Here is a 14,825-nt window from a genome sequence, read left to right as displayed (position 1 = left end):
TGCTGACCCCTTTAACTTTCCCCTAAAGGCTGTTGGGATATGAAGACAGCTGCACTGATGCACCTGTGACTCGTTCAGCAGGACACACTGGTGGAGATATATGATCCAGCGCTGTGTGACATCTACACTCAATATTAAACTACTCTTTGAAGTCAGTGAATTGTTGTGGATTTGGGGTTATTGTATATCCTTTCTATGTGGCCACATGCCGTATATATGACTGGTGTCTCTAGTATCTGTTATATATGGAGTCATGATGCACTGTCCCACACGGCCTTAATAAATACATAATGACCTGTATTTGAATTCAAAGTAAACAGTTTTTTTGTTATTGAAAAAACAGGCAAAGATTACACTTACAGACATCATCAAAGCATTATAAGGGGTAATATGGTGGCACGCACATACACAAAAATATTCTTACAGATATTAAAATATCAAGATCATATGTGCGTTCAAACTGCATTGAGTAACAAAATAACTGCTAAGTATTACATAATTATAGAATTTAATATAGAGTAGATAAAGAATTAAATACAGACAGACATAGAAGGATTATTGAAATTAAATGGCACACATTTAATTGCACAAAAAATAGCACTTTGATGTATGCACATTAGTTCCAGCTGCACGTATGACATTTTTTTCACTTTATAAATAATTTCAAACAATACGGAAAATTATTATTATTATTATTATTATTTGTACATATATAAAGGTAAAACGGATATTAGAGCATGCAAAATGGTATGAAACTATTTCGTAAGTGGCACCCTTTTCCTCTTTATATATATATATATATATTGTAATCTGGCAGCTGTTTATTGTTGCTTTTACATTGACATTCCACTATTCATCAATACAAACACTGTACAGCCTATTTACACAGAACCTTAAAATCCTCATAAATATTAATATAGGAATAAAACAGATGTGATGCAGTTTGAGGTGATTTTTAAAAGCAATTAATCAAGTCGTGTGATTAAAGTATTAATATGTGATATCTGGACTGAAACATTGATAAACACGTGTCTCTTTTTCATCAATGCTGACGTCACCAGTGCTCCAGTCGACCAATGAAATGAGAGCGGCGCGACGCGACGCAACTGTAAACGATGGGCGCGTCGCGTCGCGTCCCGTTTGTGACGTATGTTCCATGAAATCATTTGATTGGTCGGTGGTCGGTCTAGACAATCGGAGGCGGGGAAACTGAAGAGTTGTTACAGCCCTCTTTAAAACCGTCAGAACCGACAGAACCGATCACGGGCTCCGAGTCAATGAGAATAACGGCAGGGATTCATAGAGGACGGTCCGCACACCCCCATCTTCAAGTTTTGCGCTGTTATTTGCGTTTTTATTTGACGTAAGCTTCAAGAAATACGAGGAGAGCATCATTTGAAGGACATTTCACCGTTACACCGAAAATCTGACCGGTAAGTCCTTTTAATACTGCGAGATTGTTCACGTCATGTCTATTAGAAACGACGTATATCGTTTTTATTATTATTATTATTATTATTATTATTATTATTATTATTAGATTTGTAGTCAGCCAGCTGTGAGATAAATTCTTGTCATGATCTTTTAACACTTATTCCTCAAAGAACAGCTGTAAAACTATTGAAGCAGTTTGTTTAATCAGAATCAGCTTTATTAACAAATATTCTTACACATACAAGGAATTTGTCTTGATGACAGAAGCTTCCAGTGTACAAACAATACAACAACAAGACAACAAGAGATAATAATAAAAATACAAAAATAGAATAAAAATAAAAAGTGGATAGAAAATAAAGTATATATAGAAATACACAATAAGACTACATATATATATATATATATATATATATATATACGTATGTACAAATATAAATCTGTTATATACAGATGCAAGGGAATGTAATGGCAGAAGAGGTTGGATGTGTTGGATAAATATAAATAGACTGTGTATTGCTCATAATTATTGCTCAATGGGACAGTTTAATTGTTCATGTGGAAAATGGCCTGAGGGTAAAAACTGTTCTTGTGCCTGGATGTCCTGGCGCTCGGTGCTCTGTAGCACCGGCCATAGGGCAACAGTTCAAAGAGGGAGTGGGCAGGGTGTGTGGGGTCCAGAGTGATTCTACCTGCACGTTTCCTCACTCTGGAGACGTGCAGGTCTTGGAGGGTGGATGGGGGGGCACCAATAATCCTCTCAGCAGTCCTTACTGTCCGTTGTAGTTTCCTTCTGTCTGATTTGGTGGCTAAACCAAACCAGACAGTTATAGATGTACACAGGACAGACTCAAAGATGGCCAAGTAGAACTGTGTCCGCAGCTCCTGTGGCAGGTTGAACTTCCTCAGCTGGCAAAGGAAGTATGACCTCTGCTGAGCCTTTTTCATAATGGAGTTAATTAGGGATGTCACGATGTGAATTTCTGATGGTATGATTATTGTCTAATAAAAAAAAAATCACGATTTCACGATTTTTTTGATTATCTGCAAATTTACCTATTATGCAACAATAAAAACCTCCACAAACATATCACAACTTTATTTGTATTGCAGCATTCGTTAGGACATGCAGTTAACATATTTACAGTGCATCTGGAAATTATTCACAGCGCTTCACTTTTTCCACATTTTGTTATGTTACAGCCTTATTCCAAAATGGATTCAATTCATTATTTTCCTCAATTCTACAAACAATACTCCATAATGACAACGTGAAAGAAGTTTGTTTGAAATCTTTGCAAATTTATTTAAAAAAATAAATTAAAAAAAAATCACATGTACATAAGTATTCACAGCCTTTGCTCAATACTTTGTTGAAGCACCTTTGGCACCAATTATAGCCTCAAGTCTTTTTGAGTATGATGCTACAAGCTTGGCACACCTATTTTTGGGCAGTTTCTCCCATTCTTCTTTGCAGGACCTCTCAAGCTCCATCAGGTTGGATGGGGAGCGTCGGTGCACAGCCATTTTCAGATCTCTCCAGAGATGTTCAATCGGGTTCAAGTCTGGGCTCTGGCTGGGCCACTCAAGGACATTCACAGAGTTGTCCCGGAGCCACTCCTTTGTTATCTTGGCTGTGTGCTTAGGGTCGTTGTCCTGTTGGAAGATGAACCTTCGCCCCAGTCTGAGGTCCAGAGCGCTCTGGAGCAGGTTTTCATCAAGGATGTCTCTGTACATTGCTGCATTCATCTTTCCCTCGATCCTGACTAGTCTCCCAGTTCCTGCCGCTGAAAAACATCCCCACAGCTTGATGCTGCCACCACCATGCTTCACTGTAGGGATGGTATTGGCCAGGTGATGAGCGGTGCCTGGTTTCCTCCAGACATAATGCTTGCCATTCAGGCCAAAGAGTTCAATCTTTGTTTCTCATGGTCTGAGAGTCCTTCAGGTGCCTTTTGGCAAACTCCAGGCGGGCTGTCATGTGCCTTTTACTGAGGAGTGGCTTCCGTCTGGCCACTCTACCATACAGGCCTGATTGGTGGAGTGCTGCAGAGATGGTTGTTCTTCTGGAAGGTTCTCCTCTCTCCACAGAGAAATGCTGGAGCTCTGTCAGAGTGACCATCGGGTTCTTGGTCACCTCCCTGACTAAGGCCGGGCGGCCAGCTCTAGGAAGAGTCCTGGTGGTTCCAGACTTCTTCCATTTACGGATGATGGAGGCCACTGTGCTCATTGGGACCTTCAATGCTGCAGAAATGTTTCTGTACCCTTCCCCAGATCTGTGCCTCGATACAATCCTGTCTCGGAGGTCTACAGACAATTCCTTGGACTTCATGGCTTGGTTTGTGCTCTGACATGCACTGTTAACTGTGGGACCTTATATAGACAGGTGTGTGCCTTTCCAAAACATGTCCAATCAACTGAATTTACCAATCTGAATTTCTTTTATGCTCACTGAAATCTTATTCAAGTAGGAAAACTATTCACAGTATAAAGCTGAACCCCTCCTCTTTTAAACTTAAAATATACAACTCTTCGGATTTACACAGTTTCAATTCAGTGTTTGACTTTACCAAAAGGTAAGTAGTACACTACATATAATATTTACTGTGTTTGTAAAATTATGACCTTCATCTGGGCATGAATCTCTGGATGGTGATCCCTCAGCTGCTGGAACATATTAGATGTGTTCGCCGCTTTTGCTGACACTTTTCGTCTGCATGTTTTGCATACTGGATATGTGTCTTCAACAATTCCTGTGTCACTTTTTAGATAGCCAAAATGCTCCCAAATAGCTGATTTAATTCGCTTCTTCGGGGGATACAAGTCCAGGAGATCATGTTGTTCCGCCATGTTTTCATTTTGAGAGTTTCACGTGCGCTGAAACTTCACGCTCTGCACGCGCCCCGCCTTACCTAGACAATCACTTCGTGAACTCCGTTACCATAGTAACAGCCTCACAGACCAGCCAGGCAGAGGGCAGGGCACACGAGCGGCGTAAGTAGTTAGACCCACACTGAAAGACTAATTTTCAGTCATTTTTTTTTTAAATAGACAACATGTTTTTTTTAATGGTTTTTAGCCATAGCTTCCAAATTCTTTGGTTTAATAACCGTGACCATTTTAATTGCGGTTAATTGTAAAATCGGGTAATTGCGACATCCCTAGAGTCAATGTGTGTCTCCCACTTCAGGTCCTGTGAGATGGTAGTGCCCAGGATCCTGAATGACTCCACTGCTGCCACAGTGCTGTTTAGAATGGTGAGGGGGGACAGTGTTGGGGTGTTCCTCCTAAAGTCCACAATCATCTCCACCGTTTTGAGCGTGTTCAGCTCAAGGTTGTTTTGACTGCACCAGACAGCCAGCTGTTCAACCTCCCTTCTGTATGCAGACTCATCATCATCTCGGATGAGGCCGATGACAGTGGTGTCATCTGCAAAATTTCAGGAGCTTGACAGAGGGGTCCTTGGCGATGCAGTCACTGGTGTAGAGGGAGAAGAGTAGCGGGGAGAGCACACATCCCTGGGGGGCACCAGTGCTGATTGTACAGTGTGTGTTTGTGTGAGTGTGTGTGTGAGTGAGTGTGTGTGTGTCTATGTGTGTGAGAGTGTGTGTAGTGTGTGTGACTGTGTGTGTGTGTTTGTTTGTGTGAGTGAGTGTGTGTGTGTTTGTTTGTGTGAGTGAGTGTGTGTGTGTTTGTTTGTGTGTGTTTGTGTGAGTGTGTGTGTGTGTGTGTGTGTGTGTGTGTGTGTGTGTGTGTGTGTGTGTGTGTGTGTAGTGTGTGTGTGTGTGTGTGTTTGTGTGAGTGTGTGTGTGAGTGAGTGTGTGTGTGTCTATGTGTGTGAGAGTGTGTGTAGTGTGTGTGTGTGTGTTTGTTTGTGAGTGAGTGAGTGTGTGTTTGTTTGTGTGTGTTTGTGTGAGTGTGTGTGTGTGTGTGTGTGTGTGTGTGTGTGTGTGTAGTGTGTGTGTGTGTGATTGTGTGTGTGTGTGTGTGTGTGTGTTTGAGTGTGAGTGTGTGTGTGTGAGCATGTGTGTATGTGTGTGAGTGTGTGTGTGTTTGTGTGTGTGTGTTTGCAACGCACCTTTGATGCCCCAAATGATGCATGTGCCCACTGTGATGCACAAATATGCTTTCTATTTCGCTAGAGACAGTCAAGATATTCATGAACAGAACTGTGAATCAGCTGCTACATTTAATCTGTATTCTGACACATCATTGATGGATTTAGACATTGGCGACATGGGCAGCCGCCCGGGGTGGTATCTTGCCGAGGGCGGCATGGACCCCCCCCCCCAACACATTTTGTTGGCGGGGGGTGGAGGGTTGCTGGGGGGGGGGTTCGCCCAGGGTGCCATACAAGCTAGAACTGCCACTGTGACACATTCTAGTGAATTTTAAATTAATTGTATTTGTTTTGTTTGCAAAATGATACAAAAGTTCAAAACAGTGTACTGCTGTAACCTAACCCTAAACCTAAAATTACTTAGTGTAGAAAATCTTACAGATAATGGTTTAAAACGGCTCTGACTGAGAAAACTCCTATTACATGATTTCATGGCTAGTAAACAGGCTAAAACATCAGGACCAGCAGGGTTTTTTCAGGCACTATGTAACGGCTTCAGTATCACCAGTGTTTAGAGGTTAGGTTAGGATTATATAAGGGTTATGGTGAACTGAGGGTTTAGTTAGATGGATGACTGACAGGAGAAGATACTCGTGCACCTGTGTTTTTCTTTAGCATCAGTCTGAAGCAACTGTGTAGCAGATGAGACCCGTCTGACATCTCCAGGTGAAGCACAGTTGCATCAGAAAAGTTTCATGTGTTCAGTGTAAAGAACACGGTTTGATGAAGTCACAGAGGGTGATGTGCTCAAACCAGTGATTAGAGGATGAAGAGTGGAAGCATGAGCTCTCTCTTTCTCTTCCTTTATGTGTTGTTTAATCCAGTCACAGAGAGCATAATAATCACATCTCCACTTCAAAAGGATTGATTTCCTTCACACCTCTTCTTAGATGTCTCAGACTTTTCTTTTGAAGATTCTTCTGTCGGAGCTGTCGAGAGACATATTTCACAGGTCAAGATGACAGGTTATTTATTGTTATCCTGAGGCACTGTGTGATAGCTGTGATGCAGAATTTAATTTTGAATGACCTGGAGTCACACACTGATGTGTGGATATTAGACAGTGATGTACTGGGACTGCTGGTCAGATTCGAACCATGTTTTCTTTTGCGGGCTGTTTGTGATATCTGTGTACATGCTGCATGCAGTCTCTATTATACCGAACTTACATCAGTTATTTGTACCAGTTTAAATCTCATGGAAAGCAAAATTTATTTCAGTCTGCAATGAGAGTTTGAATGTGGTAAAGAGGCGCAATTTCACAGATCAAGGTGATTGTGCTCTTCTGTGTCCTTTTGAAGTTGTATTTGGTGTTTGATGTAAATTATATTATTTTGAAAGTGCTTTTCTTCTTCTTTTTTTTTTTTTTTGGAGTGTTGTAACATCCATAAAATCCCTAACTGACACACACACACACACACACACACACACACACACTCACACACTCACACACTCACACACTCACACACACACACACACACACACACACACACACACACACACACACAGCTCTAGATTCACAGGTTACATAAAAACTATGATTAATACTCTGGATGCTAGTTCAAATTAATTCATGTGTGCTGCTCCTGTAATTAGCTACAGGATAGAATACAACAATAGAGTTAAAGTGAACGAGGAAGATATTAATCACAGCTGGTCTGTTCTCATTGAATCACATCTCAAACAGATTTTAAGTGTTGATGTGACAGATCTCAGTGCAGTCGATTGAGCTGAAAACATACACAAAACCTCCATTTAATCCAGAGAACCTCTATGTGAAGAACTGTTAATTACTAAGTATTTTAAGATGTCCTGATTGATTTGCCTGCAGACGCTGATTTCAGTGTGGCTCTAATACAGTCTCATGACAGATATAAAGTGCATGTATGAGTCAAATGTTGAGTCATATGTTCAAATTTCATTTTGTACAAGATAAAATCCTCTTCATAAGGTGTCAATAGAGCAGCGTTGTGATCCCACATCAGAATTCAATCAGACCAGCTTTTTTGGGAGCAGGTCATTTCACTCTTCTTGCTTTAATTCACTTTGTTAAATAATTTAACTGAATGTGACTGCAATTATACCACTGTTAATTCTTGCTAATGAAACATTGTCTCTTTATACTCGACCAATAGTGTTATTGTTCAAGAGGAAAGGAATGTCTATAGTGTCTTTTGTCTCCAGACCTTGACTTTCATTGGCTGTCTGCTGATGTCATTGGTCGAGCTTTGACTTCCGATTGGTCACTTGAGTCCATTAGAGCTGTGGCAGGATATAGATTTGCCATGTGATCATAGTAACCACCAGGGAGGACAGGAGAGGAAGACTCTTTGTTTGGGGCACACAAGACACTGGCACAGAATGGCGTTCGATGGGCCGACCTGAACTGAGCCGCTGCTGTGCTCTTCTATTGTTGCAGCTGGCATGCCAATATGTGGAGGATTCTCTCATGTGCCTAGCACCTGACCGACCCAACACTGCCTCAGTGTTCTCCTCCACGCTCGAGATGTTCCTCCACAATAACTTCCTCACAGAGATACCAGAAGTGGCAGCTGTGGAGAGAGTGTTTGCTAAGTGCAACAAATATGGTTACAGCCTCTGAAAAAAAGGATCCATTCTTATATGAAAATAAAGCCAGGGATTTTTTTTGTGAGATGAATAGAATTACTTTAGATTTTAATAATGGAACAAACTTCACCTGGGACACCAGTGTGAACTTGAGGGGAACTGACTTCATATATCCACTTCAAATCACAAGAACACCAGTTTATTCAAATAAAGTTCTGAGAAAAGCTCCAACAGAATTTCAGTGCAAATCACACTTGCTTTCATATTTTGCAGTTGTACCCTCTTAAATTACAGGCACATCTGTGCTGAGTGAATGAAGCATAGTTTCATGCGAACCATTGCAGCGCACATCAGTGTGCTCCAAAGATAAGATTGCCAGAAACTTGTGTGATTCAGTCGGGCTTCACTCAATATTGCGTGGTCTCCGCCGGCCAACGGAGCAAAAGGGCCTTGAAAAATACAGATTCGATATAGAATTGGAGAAAGATCAGTTGTAACAGCAGGTGGTTTTAGAGGCAGCTAGGAGAGAAATTGAACTAAGAAGGCACAGCTTGTTGCAGAGGGGAAATTGACAGCAGAATCTTTGAGCAAAAGTGAAGATGTAAATGTGTCAGTGGAGTAATCTCGTTTCGATGTAACCAAAAATCTTCATTTAGTGCCTCAATTTAATGAAAAGGATGTGGAAAATTTTTTCATACTGTTCGAATGCGTTGCGGATGCCCAAAATTGGCCCGACAAAGATCGTACACTGCTGATCCAATGTGTAATGACAGGCAAAGCACAAAGAGCGTATTCAGCACTCAGTGAGGAGGACAGTAACGACTATGGCAAGGTAAAGGCGGCGGTTTTAAATGCACATGAACTGGTTCCAGAAGCCTTCCGGTTTGCTTGAGCAAACATACAGATCAAACTTACGTGGAATTTGCACGTGATCTCCGAGTCCAATTCGAACAGTGGCGTGCATCTTTGCAAGTGAAAACTGTGGATGAATTAATGGAGCTTATGCTACAGGAACAATTTAAAAATACTCTGCTAGAGTCCGTTGCTACTTTTTGAGTGAACGTGCTATCAAAACCGCTGCTGAGGACGCTGCATTAGCCGATGTATACGTTTTGACGCATAAGGTGTACTATGAGGGATCATACGGAGGGGAACGCAAAATGCGTGAAAATTTGTCCCCTCGTTTCTCTAAACCTGTCATTTATGCAGATCAGTATGCCGGGGAAGTTACAAATTGGATATGCAATTATTGTCTAGGCAAGAGCCACTGGAAAACTGAGTACCCCTTGTTAAAAGCAAAAGGAAAGCTGCGTGTCCAGTCGGTTAAAGTCACAGTTTTGGCCGCGTCCGCTCCGGTGTACGTGGGACCAGAGTCTGGCATCCTTTTACTACCAACTACAGTCAAAGCTGCGTTCTCGCCATTTATTTCTGAGGGTTTTGTGTTATTGGTAGAAGGGAGTGAAAGGGTGCCAGTAAAAATCTTGAGAGACACGGGTTCCTCTGAATGTTTTATTTTGGGATCGGTGTTGCTATTCTCTCTTGCATCCAATACTTTAATGTTTTGTTGACTCATGAAATCGGTTTGAACACTATACCAGTGCCATTACATAAAGTGATCCTATATTCAGATATGGTGCATGGGAAGGTGGTGCTGGGTGTGCGACCTACACTCCCAGTAGATGGGGTGTCGGTCATCCTTGGAAATAATCCCGTGGGGGGCTGTGTGTGGCGTGATGCGTCACCTATAGTGGTTTCTGTGGTGCCTATTGTGTCAGCAGAGCCTGACAAGTGTGCCCAAGAGCTACCAGAGGTATTTACCTCGTGCGCTGTAACCCGTGCCTCCAGTCGTGCCTCAGGTGAAGACCTGTCGGTTGATTCTGGGAACGCAAGACTTGATTTCTCTTTAGACAAAGTTCTTGTGTCTGTAAGGAGTTAATAAATGAACAGAGAAAGGACAGTACATTAGAACAATTTTTTGACAAAGTTGTTGGATCACCAGATGCGGCTAGTGTGGCACATGGCTACCCCATCAGGAATGTTTTGTTGGAGATCCCATAGTTAAAGAAGTTGTGCCTGCTGCACTTAGACAAATCATTTTGAAAATGGCCCATGACGACATTGCAGATCATATGGGGGTTAACAAGACTTACGACCCCGTAAGGCGAAACTTTTATTGGACACTTTTGAGACCGGATGTGGCTATGTATGTTAAGACATGCCCAACATGCCAGTTAATGGGGAAGCCTAATCAGGCACTGAGGCCGGCTCCCCTGCGTCAAATCTCTGTGGCCAGCAAACCATTCGAACATTTAATTGTTGATAGCGTGGGGCCATTGCCCAGATCCAAGTCAGGTCATAAGTTTTTGCTAACAATGATGGATCAAACCACTAGATATCAAGCAGCTTATCCACTCTGTTCCATCACAACAAAAGACAGTCGTCAAAGCGCTGTCCCAGTTTATTTTTGGGATCCCTAATGTAATACAGACCGACCAGGGTACAAACTTCACGTGACACAGACTCGAGGACAGCACCAAAAACTCCAATGCATACCCCCTCATCAACTTGTCTCCTGCCGGAGTCTTAAGAGTTTCCTGGCCTGCTTGGCTCTGCATCATGTGGGAAGTGAACAAAAACAAAACTCATTCCTGCTGGGTCCACGTTGGTCAGATCGTTATGTCACGGAATGTGTCAGGAATGAATACTCAAATGCAGGAATGAGTTAAAAATTGTTATTAAACCACTGAAAACAAAACAGGCAACACAAAACTATCACAAGGAAGAGAAAACGAACTAAACATAAACTAGAATAAAGACAATGTCTAGGTAACACAAAACTCTCACAGGGGAGAAAAAACAAATCAAAACATAAATAAGAGTAAAGATAATAACTAGGACCGACCGGGCACAGGAACAGGGCACAGGAACAGGAACAGACTACTAACAAAACTCACAAAACGATCTGACAAATACAAGAGGGAAGAGGGCACAATATATAGAGGCAAAGCACATGAAGAACAGGTGAAGGCAACAAACATGACAAGGATTAAACAAGGGAGAGTGATGAGGGTAACGAGGAGGCGGGGTCAGGGAAGCATGTGGCTAAGACAGACACAGCCAATTACACATACACATGACAAACAAACACAAACAGAAAACAGACTGGGACCGAAGGGCAGACAGAACAGGACCATGACACTGTCGTCAAACGTGTGGACTTGGTCCCACTAGGGCTGCCCCCGACCAAAGATTTTCCTAGTCGACTAGTAGGCGTTAGTTTAAGCCATTAGTCGACTAGTCGCATGTATATGTAAATATAATTACTTAAATATATATATTTTGGGGGGCATCAGAAAATGGTTTGAGTTCCAGGGCTGAAAAAGAATGTTATAAGTAACATTGCTAACACAGATCTACATTACAGAGAAATACTAAACCGTAATAATGAGCCTTTAAAATATACATTTTACAAGCGCACGCACGAAGCGAGCCGCAGTAACACCGGCAAAAGTGGTAATGATCCTGAATTCTGCAACCAACCAACCAATCAAAACTTGGGCGACCAAGACTCTTCTCATCAACAAACGTTTGGTCGACTATCAGGGGGCAGCCCTGGGTCCCACCACTTCGACTTTAAGTCTTAAGCCCTATTCGGATGGTATTAGTTTTATAGGGGGACGTGGGGTAATGTAAGAAATACCAAAACTTTTCAGTAATTTTAATCTCGTGAGAATAGATCTGATGGCTGCTTTTCCCAAAAGCATTGTAAGCGTAAGTAGATAGTACAAACCATTTGCGCCAATGGTCTCTACGATCCACATAAACTTGAGATACTTTTAGGAAATGCAGCCATGTCAGTAATTTTTTGCTGAAGCTTCTGTTGGCAAATTGACAAGTCTCAAATGATTCTTGCTCTTGAAGGACTAGGCTGTTTTTGGAGGCTCCTTATACACTATGACACGATTGCCTCACCTGTTTAACATCTCCTGTTTCGCATCGCCTTGATATTTTAACTCATCAAATTGTTATTAGTCTTAAATTCCCCTTAAATTTGGAGCATATTGCAATCATCTGATTTGAAATTAGTGTACATTTTCAAAAACAATGAAATTCACAAGGAAAAACATAATATAATGTGTTGTTCAGTTGATAGATTAAAGATTTTTATTGATTATAATGACAGTGAAGTAAACTTAGTCTTGGCGGACTCTGAGACAGAAGAGACATGCTGCTGCTGCTGCTGCTGTACCAACATCAAGATAAATCCCCCCATAAAGCAGATATAGACAGGTGTTGCTGGGGAGGTTGAGGGATAACGCTACACATACTGTGCTGCTGTAGCCATTTTTTGGTGCATTGCGTGAGGTAAGTAGCAGCTTTATATATTTTGACACAAGGGAAAAGCTTCCAATTGGGTGCATAGGAAGAGGTACACCTGTTCAACCTGTCAGCCGCGCCATGAAGAGTTTCCTAATTGAACTTACTGTCATTTGTAGTGCTTTCAGTATAGCAAAGGGTGAATATAATTTACAAATCACTCCTTTTTCTTTTTATTAGCATTTTTCATACTGTCCCAACATTTTCAGAAATGGGGTTGTATGATCTGAGAAGAGTGAGTGCGGGAAATGGTGTTGAGCCCTGTGTTTCGGAACATAAAATGTCTATTTTTTGTCTATATTTTTGTCGAGGGATTGTCTATATTTTTAATTCAAGAGTAATATAAGATTACAGGCTTGATAATGTCACCAGTTCTCTTATATTTAGCCAGATATTCCAATAAACTTCTTAGATTAATCACAGATACAGTATATGCTCATGTTTAATATTTCCTGAATAATTCATCAGCTCAGTTTACATTTTCTAATAGGTCAGTTACGCTTGCAACAGTGTGTAAATGGTGTAGACACACCCGTCTCTGCAATTTTTACTGACGTCGCTTATCCCGCAGTTGTAATTACTTTACGGAAGTATGTCCAGGAAAATCTTGTCCAAATAGGGCTTATAGCCACACTTCTCATCTAACCGATGTTGAGATCATTAAAGCCTGCTTACCATGGCAGCAGTGAAAAGTCGCTTTCTCCTTTTTTGACAAATTTATTGCAATCGCATGCAATTTTGCCTACTTTTAAAAATATGAAATAGCACAAGGCCATTCAAAACCCGAAGGTGAACCGTGGCACTCATAATTGAAAGTAATCAGCAATGGAATCATTCGAGTTTGGGTGGGAGTTTAATGTAAACACAGATATCAAATATGAGTCATGTCTTCAGTGAATGTAAACAAGTCAAAACATCTGATCTCTGCATTAAGCCCTGCAGTGTAAAGGCAGCCTAGAGACTCAAGGGTGGGCTATTTTGTCTTGGGCCAGTACATAACCACCTAGCAACCATCCAGAACACATCAACTACATAGCAACTTGCAAAAAAAAAAAAAACACTCAGAACTACTTATCCACTGCTCAACGATGCCCTGGCAGCCTCTCAAAGCACAGAAGCATCATGGCAGTGAGTTTTGCATGGGCAAACTCCAGTCCTAAGTCTAGTTTTATTGGTTTGATCTGTTTTTAGTCCAGGGTTCTTTGGAAATGTTCTTTCAGTTTCATGGCTTTTCGTTGACAGAAGTGCTTTAGTGTTGTGATATTGAGAAAATAATACCGTCATGACACATGTATGACATCACTGATGCAGAAGCTCTAGTTTACTGACCATCACCATGAGTTCATGTTTCCTCTGTGTTTTGTACCTTTTCTACATGTTTGAATATACATGTGTGAGCTAACCCTTATGTGTTTGTAAGTGTGTGTGTGTGTGTGTGTGTGTGTGTGTGTGTGTGTGTTTACCTGTGCAAGGTAGTGTGATATATTAACTCCACTACCTGTAGTGATCTCAGTGTGGGAACCTGAGCAGGACTGACAGGATGTGAAGCACAGGCCTATAAATAAATCACATTTGCAATGAGTCACTCTTCACGCTGCCTCCGGGGAAAGAGACACAGAAAGTGTTGGGAGTGGAAAAAGGAAGCGAAGGAGGAAAGAGGAGGAAAAAAGAGAGAAAACCAGGTCATGCTCGAGCTCATCATATATGATCATTGAACAAACATTCTTGTCTGCCTAATGACTGTGGTGTTGCCACGATTCTACTGTGATGAATAAAAACCCTCTTCTCCGATTTATACTGAGCCTGAAGCTTCTTTTTGAGATGAACGAGAGAGTACTTGACTGGAATGAATGAGATCTGTCCAATCTCCCTGCAGCGAGGCTATGATTTCACTGGAATCATGTGACGTACATCCATGTGACGAATTCCCCTCACTACAAGAGCAGAGACTGTGACCTCACCATCTCACCTGCATCATGCACCCATTTACAATGGTGCCCGTATTATTTATTTTACACATGTAAGAGAGAGATGAAGAGGTTGACCTGTAATGAATCTTCACCACACAGATCTCATTAATCACTGAGCATTACAGAGTCCTTAAATCCTCTCTGGATGGAGGGAAAATGGAGAAGGGTATAGCTGCAGGCATAGCTCCAAAAAGGGCCGTGAGCTCCAAATCACCATTAAAGATATAGGGAGCCCCTAACCTAACCTTTTCCCTAACCTTAACCGTGAGTGGAAGTGATGCCCCCTTTTGGAGTAACCCTGCCCCTTTTCTGAGTAACTCCGCCCTCTTTTGGAGAGTCACATGTCCCCATTTGGA

The 14,825-nt window shown here is 41.6% G+C and overlaps 1 protein-coding gene across 2 annotated transcripts in view; it reads left to right on the top strand.

Moving 5' to 3' along the window:
* Positions 1 to 1,256: 1,256 nt before the first annotated feature.
* LOC127425867 (sodium-coupled neutral amino acid transporter 3-like) overlaps positions 1,257 to 14,825 on the top strand; it is a 71,796-nt gene continuing 58,227 nt past the window's right edge. For both annotated transcript variants that reach the window (XM_051672156.1, XM_051672155.1), the window contains exon 1: positions 1,257 to 1,433. The gene's annotated coding sequence lies outside the window, so the exon portion shown is untranslated. The remainder of the gene's footprint in view (positions 1,434 to 14,825) is intronic.

Source organism: Myxocyprinus asiaticus, chromosome 35, assembly GCF_019703515.2.
Source record: "Myxocyprinus asiaticus isolate MX2 ecotype Aquarium Trade chromosome 35, UBuf_Myxa_2, whole genome shotgun sequence".
NCBI lineage: Eukaryota > Metazoa > Chordata > Actinopteri > Cypriniformes > Catostomidae > Myxocyprinus > Myxocyprinus asiaticus.
The sequence above is the reverse complement of the archived record's forward strand: the minus strand, read 5'-3'. Positions and strand labels throughout refer to the sequence as shown.